The sequence below is a fragment of the Callithrix jacchus genome, chromosome 18 (assembly GCF_049354715.1).
Source record: "Callithrix jacchus isolate 240 chromosome 18, calJac240_pri, whole genome shotgun sequence".
In the NCBI taxonomy this organism is placed as follows: domain Eukaryota; kingdom Metazoa; phylum Chordata; class Mammalia; order Primates; family Cebidae; genus Callithrix; species Callithrix jacchus.
In genome coordinates this window covers 9,000,296-9,014,136 of record NC_133519.1, presented here as the reverse complement: position 1 = coordinate 9,014,136, position 13,841 = coordinate 9,000,296, and the positions used below count along the sequence as shown (strand labels likewise).

Here is a 13,841-nt window from a genome sequence, read left to right as displayed (position 1 = left end):
GGGATAGGTATATATTTACAAGATCATTAGGCTTAGGAAAGAGCCAAAGCATTCAGACTGAAATAAGAAAGAGCAAAGGTTATCAAAGCACATGGTTAACTCTTAAGTGTAAAATTTTATTTTCTTTATGTTCCTTTATTTTGGAACAACATCAATGTTTGACACATTAGTGGGACAGAGAATGGACTTAAATCTTGATTATGCAGTGACAAAACTATCTTTGAAAATAAATTTAAAAAAGAAGGAAACAGTAGGCCAGGCAAGAGATGCCACAAAAAGCTCTATAACTGTTTTCTGTCAGAAAGAAGGAGAAGAAAAGACGAAACTAAGAAGACAAATTCTATATGATATGGAGTTCACTGAGCCAGAAAAACACCTTGCAAGATTGCATGTGAGTTACATCTGCAGATATGTTCGTTGATGAGAAGGTCTCCTGTAGGTTACAGCTCAACCCTAATGCATGCCCAATAGAAACAGATAACAAAGGTACAATGTTTCACAAATAACTTGTGCAGGAAGAACTTATAATATGATTAAGGACCACAACAGGCACTGGGAAAATCCACAAATACATTAAAAATAAAAATAATGGGAAAATAATTAGACTAAGAAAAGGCAAAAGAAGAACATAAAAGTAGTAAATATATCAAAGTGCAGTACAGCACTTTCTGTAAAATTTCTAAAATATTCAAATGAAATCTGGCTTTTCGGATATATTGCTAATATCAGAAGATCGAAGGACTCAGAAACAAAATGCTGTCAGGAACAGATAAACACCACACTGGCAAAGATTGGGGGAAATAGAAACACAAAATGAAAATTAAGTTTGCATCATAAGTTGTAAAGAAAATTCATAGGCTGCTCAAAATATGGCAGGGTCATTGAGTCTCATAAAAATTGATCAGAGGTATATTAAAGAGGAAAATAAAGAACAAATTTATATTTTATGGACTTAAACAGAGATCCAACATATTTACAGTTGCTCTTAGAAATGAAAACTGCCTCACACCTGTAATCTCAGCACTTTTGAGAGGCCAAATAAACATGTCAACATGCACATGACGAGTTTACCTGAGGCCAGTAGTAGCCTGTCTATGTAAAATGTACAGATATATAGTTATACTAAAGACTGTATCTATTTATAGTAACTTTAAAAGGAATACTACGTATCCTTTCTTTTCTGAATTGGTTGGACTGTGTAATTTTTGAATGAGCTATTGCAGCTAGAAAGAGAAAAATGTATTATGGAGCCATTTGAGTGTGTGCTAACCACCTTTCTATATTAAAACTTCAAAATGAATGATTTGTGAAGATTCCAGAGAAATACCATTTGTAGAGTTGAGATTTCACTTATGCTTTCTGTCCATTAGGCTTGTTGCCCTCTTCTGCACTTAAATACATCATTTTTCTACTTTACCACAACCTTCCATAAACATAATGATTTTTTAAATCACCATTTGAAGCAATACACTGTGGAAAATATCCTACAAAAGTTATTGTAAGAAAACTACTGAATTTACTTAAAATTTTGATTGGAAAGAATAATGCAGCAATAGATACACTGAAGTTTTTCTCAGCAAAAAAAGGATTAAGTAGAAATATTGTTTGATCTGTTGAAGTTCATCTGTATTTACATAAACTATAGCTAGGAAACTCTTTTTTCCCTTTCGTTACTCTAAAACTTGCTTTATCCACATGAAAGCGATGACTTTTATCAAGGGATCTGACTAAAGTCTGGCCCTGTTCACAGTTTGTTTTTCTAAGGTAGCATATCCTAAAAATGGAAACCGTGTTGCTCCCTAATGGGCTAGACACATATAACTTCATCCTATCACGGATACTAGTGTATTTGTTCTTTTTTTTGTTTTGTTTTGTTTTTGGTTTGGTTTGTTTTTATTTGTCTTTAGTAAGTAACTTCTGTAATTTCTATCATTATCTTTAATTAGTTTCTGAAATTGTAAATATATGTGTGTAGGGGCATAATACATGTGTTTTTACTTTTCCAATGGAAAAAAATTAATAATTGTAACAACTGAATCTGCGTTCCATTGTATTGTTAGCCTCCACCATCATTTGTAGTATAGCTCTGCAGGATCTAGAGAGAGCACTTTAAAATTTTATAAACTGAAAATTTCTATTTATAAGATTTCATGGAAGTAAAATACGAAATTTTATATTTGAGCTTGTGAGAGGCCAAAACAAAATTTTATTAGTTGTTTGTAATTCTGGAATTAGACACATGTAATCATTAACAATTTCCATGCAGACAAAATATTTGTGAATACAGTCAGAAATGAATAAACATTATTTAGTCAAAGAACTTGAAGTATGTTTAAGAAAATAACTTCACAAAAATTATAACTAAAAGTCAATGTTATTTTGTCCATATTTTTCTAAAAAATTATCCTTGAGAATTGTATTATTTGATATTTTATTTATTTTTTACTGAGATCTAATATTTCTACATATTCATGGGGTGCATGTGATATTTTGTTACATGCATATAATGTGTAATGATCAAGTCAGGGAATTTAAAGCATCCTTCCCCTCTAGGATCTATCATTTCCATATGGTGGGAACATTGCAAGCCCTCTTTTCTGGCTATTTTGAAAGATTTGGTACATTACTGTTAACTATAGTCATCCTACTCTGCTGTTGAACAGTGGAGCGTATCCTATTTAACTGTATGTGTTACCTGTTAGCCAGTCTAGAAGGCATCTCCTATTATTCAACTACTGCAGGGAAAAGGCTTCACCCAGAGCAGAGGCAGCAGAATGCCTAGGAGTATAGAACTCAGCGTGAGTGTGTGGACAGCTGGACCCTTCCCTGCTTTGTGTGACGAACCACTTTACCTTTACATCATTCATTAACGGTGGAATTTGAATCCTTCGGTTAAGTTTCCCAAAGTTAGAAAGTATTCATGCTCAACTGCTTGAGATTTAGAAGTAACAACACTTAACCAAAATTGTAAATGTCTATCTTTGGCCTTGTCATCAAGGCTAATGATGACAAAAAAATATGAAGTATCCAATTTTACGAGGGTGAAAATTTAGGATCTGTTTATTTTTTACTGACTTTTCAGAAATATATATATATATATATATGTACACATATATACATATATATAGTTATATTTTGAGATGTCTCACTCTGTTGCAAAGGCATTGTCTCATTTTTTATTGTTTTAGGGAATTGCTTTAGTTTGAACACCATATAATATTTGTGTATTAGGGTTTATTTTGAAAAGTTGAGTCAGGTTAAATCTTAGCCAATAACTTATAGAATGAAATAATAGAGATAGTTGTTTTTGATCAGAGAAAACGTCATTATTCATTTTAACATTCTTTTTTAATAACTGTCTTTGTAAATAAACTGACTTCAATTTAGCCAGAAATGTGATGTAATCTGCCAAAACTATATTAACATCAAGAGTATGAATTTTAAGAAGTCAAATAGAAGGCTGGGGGACAATGAATCAAGCTTCTTATAGAACGCAATTTTGAATCTTTTATACTCAGACAAACAATTATACACACCATACAAACATATGTGAGAACATAGTAGAAACATTTTTGCATGTGCAAGAATTGCAAAGGTTTTGTTTTCATATACTTTAGCCAAACATGTTAATTGAAGGTGAATTATAGCAAATAAGGAAGAAAACTGAAAACAAAGAATATATAAGAGAAGTTCTAATCCGTCAGTTCAAGGAAAATAAGTCACAGGAGAAGATATGCATTGCAGCAGCCCTGTAGAAAACATTCATTCTGAAATGATACAATAAACAATTAGAGTGCTTTGACAAAAAGGGAAGATTCTATGCCCTAGATGATAAGAATATGGTAAAAGTGGGTTAACCTTAGGTTAAGGAGAAAACTATTAGAACTCATAAAGGGAAACATAATAAACTATGAAAGAAAATCTACCCCAAATATAAAGCAAAATATAATGTGTAGCATTAGATTGAACAATTTTTTTTTTGAGACAGGTTCTCACTGTGTCATTCTGGCTGAAGTACCTACAGTAGAGCAATCAGGGCTCACTACCAGCTTCACCTTCCTGGGCTCAGTGGATTCTCCCACCTCAATCTCTTGAGAAGTCGGAACTACAAGCATGCACCACCATGCCTGGCTAGGCTAATTCTTGTCTATTTTGTAGAAATTGGGATTTGCTATGTTGCCCAGACTGGTCTTGATCTCCTGGGCTCGAGTAATCTACCCACCTCGGCCTTCTAAAATGCTGGGATGACAGGTGTGAGCCAGCGGGCCCAGCTAGATTGGACAATTAATTATATGCTAGTCAAGCTTTTCTGCAAGTATTGATACTAACATCATTGTCATTTAAGCTACATGGAGGTCTTATATTGTATACATAGAGGAGGAATTAAAATTAACACACAATTTGGATATTTGTGGCATCAGAATATTGTTGTTTGTTGCTTATAATATTTTTAGTGAAGCTGTTCTTAGAAAATATGATTTTTATTCTTCAATTAGGCTTTAGAATTTTCTTCGGTGTGGCTTCCTTGTTTCTTGAGAATTTCACTGTCTGTCATAACCATCTTAGTTCATTCTTCTCAAGAAATATTAACGTTTTTCTTAGCCATGTTCGTTCCTATCTCAGAGCCTTTGTGCCGGCTACTTGATTAGTGTTTAATGTTTTCCTTTTTTTTTCTTTAAATTTTACTTTAGGTTCTGGGTGCATGTGCAGATCTTGCAGGATTGTTACACAGGTATCCATGTGCCATGGTGGTTTGCTGCCTCCATTCCCCCATCACCTACATTAGGTATTTTTCCTAATATTATCCCTCCTTAATCTCCCCACCTCCTGTTATCACTCCCCTAGACCCCCAACACTAGCAGACCCCAGTGTGTAATGTTCCTTTCCCTGTGTCCATGTGTTCATTGTTCAGCACCCGCTATGAGTGAGAACATGCGGTGTTTCGGGTTTAAGGTTTTTCTCAGTTTTGGCATGGCTTGCTTCTTCCTGCCAATCAAGCTTCAAGTTCAAACATGTTTATACAGACTTCTCTAACAACCAAATCTAAAGCAGAGATGTTTTTCCATTGTAGGGAATGTAAGTTTTGTGCGGATATAAGCTTTGTATGGATATTTTCTATATCTGCTGGGTATCTGGGAGTTGAATCAGTGACTGTTTATAAACATATTTTTAACCTTATAGGAAACTGTCAAACTATGTCCCAATTGATTGTAGCATTTTATATTCCTGCCAACAATGAATGAGAGTCCAGTTGATCCACACTTTGAACGACAGTAGATATTAAGACTCTGTAATTTTAGCCATCTTAAAAACTATGTGATGGTGTATCCTACGGTTTAGTTTGTATTTCTCAAATGATTAATAATGCTGAGTAGCTTTCCACATACTCATGCATCACACACACACACAAACACACACAGACCATATTTGTTGAAATGCTGCTCACAATTTTGCATATTTCTTTTTAAACAGGTTGATTATATTACAACTGAGTCAAAAATTAGTTATATATTTGGGATCCATGAACTTTGCCAGACACATGTTATGCAAATATTTTCCTCTGTCTGTTTCTGGTTTTTATATTTTTGTATCATTGACCTAAAAAAGAAATGTGTTCAACATTTGTAGATGTCAAGTATCAATATTACTCTTTCATTGTTTCTACTTTCGTGTCATATCTGAAGCATTTTCACAGATTTTCTCATTTTCTTTATAAAATTTTAGAGTTTTAGCTTTTTATTTAGATCTCTGATCCATTTTTAGCTGTTCTTGTTGTGTGAATGTTAAGAGGAAAAAATGTAGTTTACTTATGTATTTTACTTTTCTCCCACTATTTTTCCACTACCATTTGTACCTAATAGGGGGCCTTTTTGCAAAAAGAAAGCAACTTCTTTTTCTGTTTAAACTAGGCTGAATGGATTCTACTGCCCTCAACTAGGAAGTCAGCCCAATAGATATGTTTTATTGAAAAGAGTAAAGAGATGAAGCGAGGGAGGAAGACAAAGCATCCAAGTCAGAAGCTTTGTCTGTCCTCAGTGTGCAATGGTGGGACAGTCACAGAATAACACTGCTAATGATTCTTGTTCAAAAATAGGGAAAGTGGAGGGAACAAAGTCACTGATCCAAAACCATTTTGACCCGGGGCTGAGCAAAGTCCAGCCAGAAATTCCTCATTAGGCTCCACAGCCTGGAACTAACCCTCTGTGACAAGGGGCTTTGCCTCTGGGCTCTGCATTTTTTCTATTATTGAAAACATTTTATTTTTCTTCTCCCCCTACTGTTTTGGTTCTTTCCCTTTCTCCTTGTGGCAGCATCCTCCACGAGGATGCTGGATTGCAAGGATGATGCAATCCTTGTTGCATCATCCCCTGCAGAATTGGTCAGACATTGCCTGTGTCACGGTCCTGACCATCTCCACGAGGGGCTGTCCTTGTGAGCCCGTTCTCCTCTTCACTCACCTGACCCCTCTCAGTCATGATTGCTTTCAGCTGCCCTGGCTGGCTTAGGAGAAAACCTAAGACTATGGAGTCCCAGAACCAATCTCTGCTCTCTCTACCTCCAAGACAGGAAGAAAATAACAGGGATCTTCATGGAGAAATGACTCACAGGAGGGCCTGGACTCTCCAGCAGTTACAGCAGAAGGAAGTTTCTGAGGAAGAATGGAGGAGCTGAGAGCCCAGGCCGGGAAAGCAGGGTTGTGTGAAACACTATTTAATCCTATGTGCTCCCTGCCCCAATCTAGCAGCCAGTGAATGACAACTGACCAAGTATAAAGGCCAGGACTGTAGAACTGTGATAAAGCGTTTGTCCAAGGAAAGGGGCTTTTCCCGTTTTTGTTTTCACAGTGGAAATTGCTATTTCTCATCTAAAGTTTTCTGAATGGCAGCAGGGAGCTTCTGGAGGTGAGTTACCTGCTCTGCACAGGGAGGCTGAGGCCAAGACTTGTGTGGTGGATCTGCTGCCACCAAGTGGTGAGGGAGGGAGCCTGGGAGAGTCTCTGTGTTTCTGGGCTTCAGTGTTTCCTCATCAGTAAGGTAGAGGCTTATTGTACCTCTCTGAGGTCCCTTCCTGCTCTGTTTTCTCTGAGCTTCTGAGGAACTGAGATGCTTTTCAATACTGCCTGGGGCCTTCAGCTGAGACCTGACTCTGTGTCCTTTGCAGGAGCCTGAGCTGAGCCTACACGCTGGAATCCCAGAGCTGCGGGAACAGGTGGAAGAAAGAAAGTCAGCAGGTTTAGGGGATGAGAATAATCCACAAAGGACAAGCCATTGGTAAGTGAAAACCAAAGAAGGGGAGAATAAGGACAGAGCAGGACAGAAGCCTCAGGGGAAATGGGCAATGCCTATGATCATTTAAACCCTCAAGGAGCAGCGTGAGCAGGGTAGTGGGGACTGAGAGAAACTTACTCAACAGGAATCTCCTGCCTCTGGCCAGGGAAAGCCACAGGTTAGATCAGAGCTGGTTTATAATGAGGGGCAGCTTCAACTCCAAGAAAGGGTCAGAGGTTTGTAATCAGTTTTATTCAGTCATGGATGAACACTCCCCAGACCCAGGAGCATCAGGATCGGTGCTGCTGTAGCAGTGGATGCTCTTCAGGTCAGTGTGAGTTAGAGGGAATAACCATGGGTGGAGACGGGTTGGAGATGTCCATTCTTACATCAAACAGCTCTGTCCTAGGTCAGATGCCAGAGTACGTGTCCCTTGCTTATATATGAAGCAGTGATACTAATAATATTCCTCTGCACATTCAGTTGAGGGAAGTTTCTCATGAACATTTATTGAGGATTTAATTTTCTTTATACTGTGCTAAGCACTTGGGATTCAGGTATTTAATGTCTCTCTAAAGAAACCCAAGCCAGTGAGTGGAAGAACACAAACAGATCATTTCAACAAGACACGGTGGTTCTACCCAATGAGGTGCTGTGGCAGCCCGGAGGACGGGAGTGTATGTCAAAGGACATTACTCCTAATGACAGGGGGAGGCATAAGAGAACATTTTCAGGACAGACTAGTCTTCTTTGAAGCTGCCACAGGAGAGGATCCTGCGGCAGGGATGGTGTAGGGCAGGCACCTCTCTAGGGAAGGGGATTTGCAGCATTCTGAGAGAAAGAGCATTGGGGACAGAAATGTAGGTGAAAGGGTTGGAGGTTTGTAATCCATTTTATTCAGTCATGGATGAACACTACTGAGAGGCCCCTCTGTGCTGGGCCTTCTTGATACAAGTGGATCATTCTTCAAACCTTCTCTAACTGATGGCCGTGAAATTGCTCCAATGTGTATTATTACAAACACAGCTGCAGGGATCAGACTGACACATACATCTGTTGTGCATCCCCTGTCTACTTCTCCGCAGATACGTGGAAATGGAATGGCCAGATCAAGGTATTTATAGATTTCTGATTTTGCTAATTTCTGCCCAAATTACTGTGGAAAGACAATATAACAAGTCACATTTTTAACATTTTGTGAGAATTCTTTTTATCTCCTTCTGGCCAAAACTGGGTAGTATTGCCTACCATTTCCTCTGAGCTTCCTTTGCCAACATTTCTGTAGTCATTCGGTGGGGACACGTGTTATGCATGACATCAAACTCCAATCCTTAAAGGAAAAGGGGGATTAACATGACTGTACAAATTTATATTCAAAATACGATGAATAGAAATATATATGTGGATGTAAATGTATACACAAAATATATGGCAAAGTGTTTTTTATTTAGGATACTTCGTCAAAGTTATGTATACTTCAAAATTTGTTTAGTAAAACAGCAGGCCCCATGTGTACATAATTATTCAGCTCCTTATCTCTAAATAGCTATTATTAGTCTTTGCTTTCTGAGTTTAGGCCCCATCTCTCCTTCACATACTCGCTCATTGCCACCACCCCCAAACACGCCTCTCAACACCTCACCCTCTAACATGTTCGTGTCCTAGTTTGCTGAGTCAATTACTACATTATTATAACTTGTACATTTCATTCAGAGCTCAGTCACATTGGATATACACAGCAGGAATGAAGGACCAGTATCTTCCGGGTCTCTCTCTCAAGTGGATGAGCTTCAGAGATTCATGTAGTCTTTGGCCACCCTGCCTGTCTTCTATTCCAGGTAAGTACTGGATATGATGGCCCAGCTCAGATCAGGCACTCTCTCCGTGAGCAGGGGAGGGCGGGACATCTTCATGTGCAGTAGCAGAAAGACACTGTCCAAAGAGGGAGAGGCAGTTCTACAAAAGAAAGGTCAGTCTGGGGCATGGGCAGGCAAACTGAGGATGTGAAGAAAACAGTGTCTGCTCTGTGAGGGGAGCATGCAGTAGAGGATGGATTCAGAGTGGGAGGAAAAGAGTTTTTGGAAATATGGGCCGTGGATATTCCTGTGTGAGCTGGAGCCACATGAGACTGTTAGGTACTTACAGGGAGCTTAGGAGAATCTGCACTCCCCAACCTGGGAGACAGGTGAGGGGACTGTCCTGGTCACCAGACAGAGATAGGGTCTGGGCCACACAGTTCTGATGGGAAAAAAATGACAGGACATCTTCTCTTTGAGGTAGGATCCTGAGTTCTACCTCAGGTAGGGAGGGAGGCTGCCTTGGGCATTGGCAGCTGAAGATGGTTGACCGAATGAGGGCACTGAAATCTATGTGCTATCACCTTGTGGTTCTAGTAAAAGAATCGCTGTAATGAAGGGTCCTTAAAAGAGGAGGTGGATGACTTGACTTGGGCGGGGACTCCAAGAGGAGTGTCTGCCTTGCTGTGCAGTGTGCAGTGTTCATGCCAAGGGCTTGAGACAGCTTGCGTGACTCACCCCATTTTGGCTGCTGGACCCATCTGCACTCCCCCCTCTCTAGGGCTGTCAAGCTGAGACAAAGGCCACAGGCTGAGTCACTGAGGCAAAAACAGAATACAAAGCAAAGGTCTACGGTTTATGAGGACATTGTGCTGTCTGCTTTCATGTCCCCATCAGTCTCTGTATAAGCAATAAACTTGCAGCAATTGAGATGCCTAAGAGGGACAAGAGACCCCTGCCCATATTTTCCCTGGAGCTAAGCCTTTGATCTAACTCCTGATGGAAAAACAGGATTAACAAGCCACCTTAAGGGCACCATTGTTTGCTTGCACTGTGTATCTTTGAAAAACAAACTGCTTTGTAAACTATTATCACAAGCCCCCTTAAACTGCTTTGTGAGCGGTTATCACAAGCCCCTGATAAATGTTTTCATGAAGTTTCTATTTTCTGTCTGTTTACCCCTTTTCTGCTGAGATAAAGTAAATGTAACAAGAAAAAAGGTATAAAAGCTGTAACCCACAAGAATAAACTTGCTGCGTTGTGACCATAAGTTACACAGACCTCCAGACTCTGCTTTACTATTTTCTTTCACTTCCGCGCACTCTCTCCCTCAGGTTGAACGAGACATCTTCGTTGGCGGTCTCGGGGACTCCCATAGGTCAGTAGCCCCCGGCAGATGTGCCAGACCCCAACAGTGCAGAAACCTGCTGCATAACCTCCCTGATTCTCTTGCTCAGTCTCCTGGTCAGACCCTCAGAGTCCCTGCCCTGTGTGCCCTGGAAGCTCAGTCAGATGAGCCAAGGCATCTCCAGCCCGGACTCATCCCTGGGCATTTTTGTGGCTTTGGGTGCCCTGATCTTCTCCAGGTCTTGTCCTGCAAACAACTGACCTGCAGGGGGAGTCTGGGTAAGGAGGCTACTTGTCACTTAAATCTAAGGGATTCCATAAGGTCCTGACTTGGGTCCTAGTCACTTGCAAACCTATGCATCTCCATCCCATCCCCCAAATGATGAAAGGAAACTTTGTCAGGACTCATGCCAGACAAATAGGGTGGGGCCTTTCATAGAGCCAAGTTCTTAGGCCATCAATAAGAGATGGAAACCACCTGAAGGAAGGTGGCACGGTGGGAATCTGGGTGGCAGGAAGCAGTCACTGAACTGTCAGGGTGAATCCTGGCCCTCACACACCCTTTCTCCTCCTGAACTCCTTGTCTCATTTCTCCTGTCTGCTCTTTCCCCGCCTTTCCCAAGGCTCAAAACACTTGGTAACCTTGGACAGTTTCAAAACTGGAGAGATTTGGCCACAACATTTTCAAGCTAGGAAGGTCCCCCAGAACTATTGTCTAAGTTTTTATGTTGATTAGAAGAGAACAAGAGAGTTTCCATCTGATCTGGTCATAAGTCTCCTTGGAGCAGAGTCTGGGCAGGAAGCAGGAGGATGCCCAGGGTCCTGGACTTGCCCCTCCCAGCTGCTCAGCTCCTCTCCGTTCACTGTGGGAGAGCTGGCCTGGAATGGGGAACCCATGGTCTCCACAGAGGCTGGGATCCCAGGCTCAAATCTAAATACTGGCTGATTCAGGAGGCTAAGGGAGGCAATTCCCTGGAGAGAGGTGTCAGGATTTGGGACAAAAGCAGCATCTAGTCGCTGTCCACAGAGACCTCAAGGACAGGAATCCACTGGTTCCCAATTGGAGGGGATCCCATGAAAATGAAATGAAACCCACAAGTTAGTACTAGACCGAAGACAGGAGAGTCGTCCTCGCGGCCCCCGTGGAGAGATCGAGCTCAAGGACTGCAAGGCTGGCTCTCCCCTAGTATGGCCAACGAAGAGGATGACCCAGTCATACAGGAGATCCACGTGTACTTGGCCAAGAGTCTGGCAGAAAAGCTGTATCTGTTTCAGTATCCCGTGCATCCAGCCTCGATGACCTACGATGACATTCCACACCTCTCAGCCAAGATCAAGCCCAAGCAGCAGAAGCAAAGGGGAGCAGATTGCTCTGAACGTGGACGGGGCCTGCGTGGATGAGACCAGCACGTACTCCTCGAAGCTGATGGACAAGCAGACCTTCTGCTCTTCCCAGACCACCAGGAACACATCCCATTACGTCTCTGCACTCTACAGGCAAGGTGAGCTCTACCTGACACCTTCACATGGCATTTTGCAGCTGCGGCCCAGCTTCTCCTACCTGGATAAGGTGGACGCCAAGCACCGGGAGAGGGAGGCAGGCGATGAAGCAGGGGACTCTTCACATGATGAGGTGGAAGACGATGTTAAGCAGATCACGGTGGGGTCCTCCCGGCCCGAGTCACAGCAGGCCCGCCAGCGCCGCGTGCAGTCCTATGAGTTCCTGCAGAAGAAGCATGCGCAGGAGGCCTGGGTCCACCTGCATTACTATGGCCTGAAGGACAGCCGCTCTGAGCACGAGCGCCAGTACCTGCTATGCCCAGGCTCGAGCGGGGAGGAGAACACAGAGCTTGTCAAGTCACCCAGTGAGTACCTGTTGATGCTGATGCCGCCCAGCCAGGAGGAGGAGAAAGACAAGCCCGTGGCCTCCAGCAACGTCCTGTCCATGGCCCCGCTGCGCACGCTGCCCCTGGCCGGTCAGATCAAGATCCTGATGAAGAACGTGAAGGCCATGCCTTTGGCCAACTTGATGAGCCTCCTGGGCCCCGCCATCGATTCCGTGGCTGTTCTGCGCGGCATCCAGAAGGTGGCGATGTTGGTCCAAGGGAGCCCGGTGGTGAAGCGTGACATCCTGTGCTCCAAGGACTTATCCAGCCGTCACAGCGGCGTGCCCGTGCCCGCCGGAGTGCTCTGCGGCGGCTGAGACTTCGTTATGTGGAAGTTCACGCAGAGCCGCTGGGTGGTTAGGAACGAGGTGGCAACAGTGACCAAACTCTGCACCGGGGACGTGAAGGACTTCCTGGAGCACGTGGCCGTGGTGAGGATCAACAACGGCTGGGAGTTCATTCTGCCTTAGGACGGGGAGTTCATCAGAAAGCACCGGGATGCGGTCCAGCGGCAGCACCTGCTGTGGACGGGTATCCGGGCCACACTGGAAAAAGTCTATAATCCTGTAAAGGAAACCAGGCCAAAGAAGCCGGATGCACAATCAGGGCCTGCCGGGCTGGTCTCTGGGGACCAGCGGATCCAAGTAGCCAAAACCAAGGCCCGGCAGAACCACGCGTTGCTGGAGCGGGAACTGCAGCGGCGGAAGGAGCAGCTGCGGGCGCCTGTGGTCCAGCCGGGTGTGCGGATCAAGGAGGAGCCAGTGAGGGAGGAGGGCGAGGACGATGACGAGGAGGAGGAGTTTTACAGTTCATGAACTTAACTGCAGACAAAAAAGTAGAAACTGTACAGACTAGCTCTGTTGTTTGGGATGGAAGCGGGCTCTAGGGCTCTCAGTGTCCCCATTCCGTGGTCGACACAACACCCTTACTTTGTGGAGCGGAACGGCTCTCCCGGCGCCCAGGTGCCCTTCCTCATATTCAGGAGGCCCGCAGGTCACAACCGCAGTCTCACCTGTCAGCAGAATGCGCTGCCATCTACCCCAACTACCCGAGCCACCCGGCAATAAAATGAGACATATTACAGAAACATGAGATCACATGAATAATCTCAAAAACATTACGCTGAGTGATTGAAACAGTGCATGCTGTGTGGTGCCATCATGGTGAATTTCTAGAACAGGTAAAACTAACCTGTATAGTGACAGAAGCTACATCATTGATTGCTGGGGTCAAGGAAGTGCGGGGGGGACTGACTGCAAAGGGCACAAGAGAACATTTTGGAGTAACAGACACGTCATCAAACTGGAAAGGGATGCACTGTACCATATGCAACTCACACCTTAATGAACGTGATTGTGAAAAGTCAATAAAACTCTCCAAATCTTAATGTCTTTTACTTAATGTATTGTGTGTTTAGTCTTAGAGGATTCCTTTAGAAAAGTGTCTCTCTATCTGTGATAGGGAGTTCAGGAATTCTTTCATTTCTGTTTCTGTCTCTTTGTCTGCAGTTAACTTCATGCACTGTAAAATGGAATATTTGTAAA

The 13,841-nt window shown here is 42.7% G+C and overlaps 1 long non-coding RNA gene and 1 pseudogene across 2 annotated transcripts; both read left to right on the top strand.

The window, feature by feature from the left end:
• The first annotated feature begins 6,908 nt into the window (after positions 1-6,908).
• On the top strand, positions 6,909-10,402 carry LOC144580148 (uncharacterized). 2 transcript variants are annotated; one of them, XR_013529192.1, is made up of 4 exons: positions 6,909-7,271; positions 8,295-8,382; positions 8,982-9,106; positions 9,846-10,402. It is a non-coding gene; the product is annotated as an uncharacterized LOC144580148 (long non-coding RNA). The 2 variants fall into 2 exon arrangements; XR_013529191.1 differs by lacking the exon at positions 9,846-10,402 and having other exon boundaries at positions 8,982-9,832.
• A 778-nt stretch (positions 10,403-11,180) lies between these two features.
• Positions 11,181-13,626, top strand: LOC100397138 (DNA-directed RNA polymerase III subunit RPC5 pseudogene; annotated as a pseudogene).
• Positions 13,627-13,841: the final 215 nt, after the last annotated feature.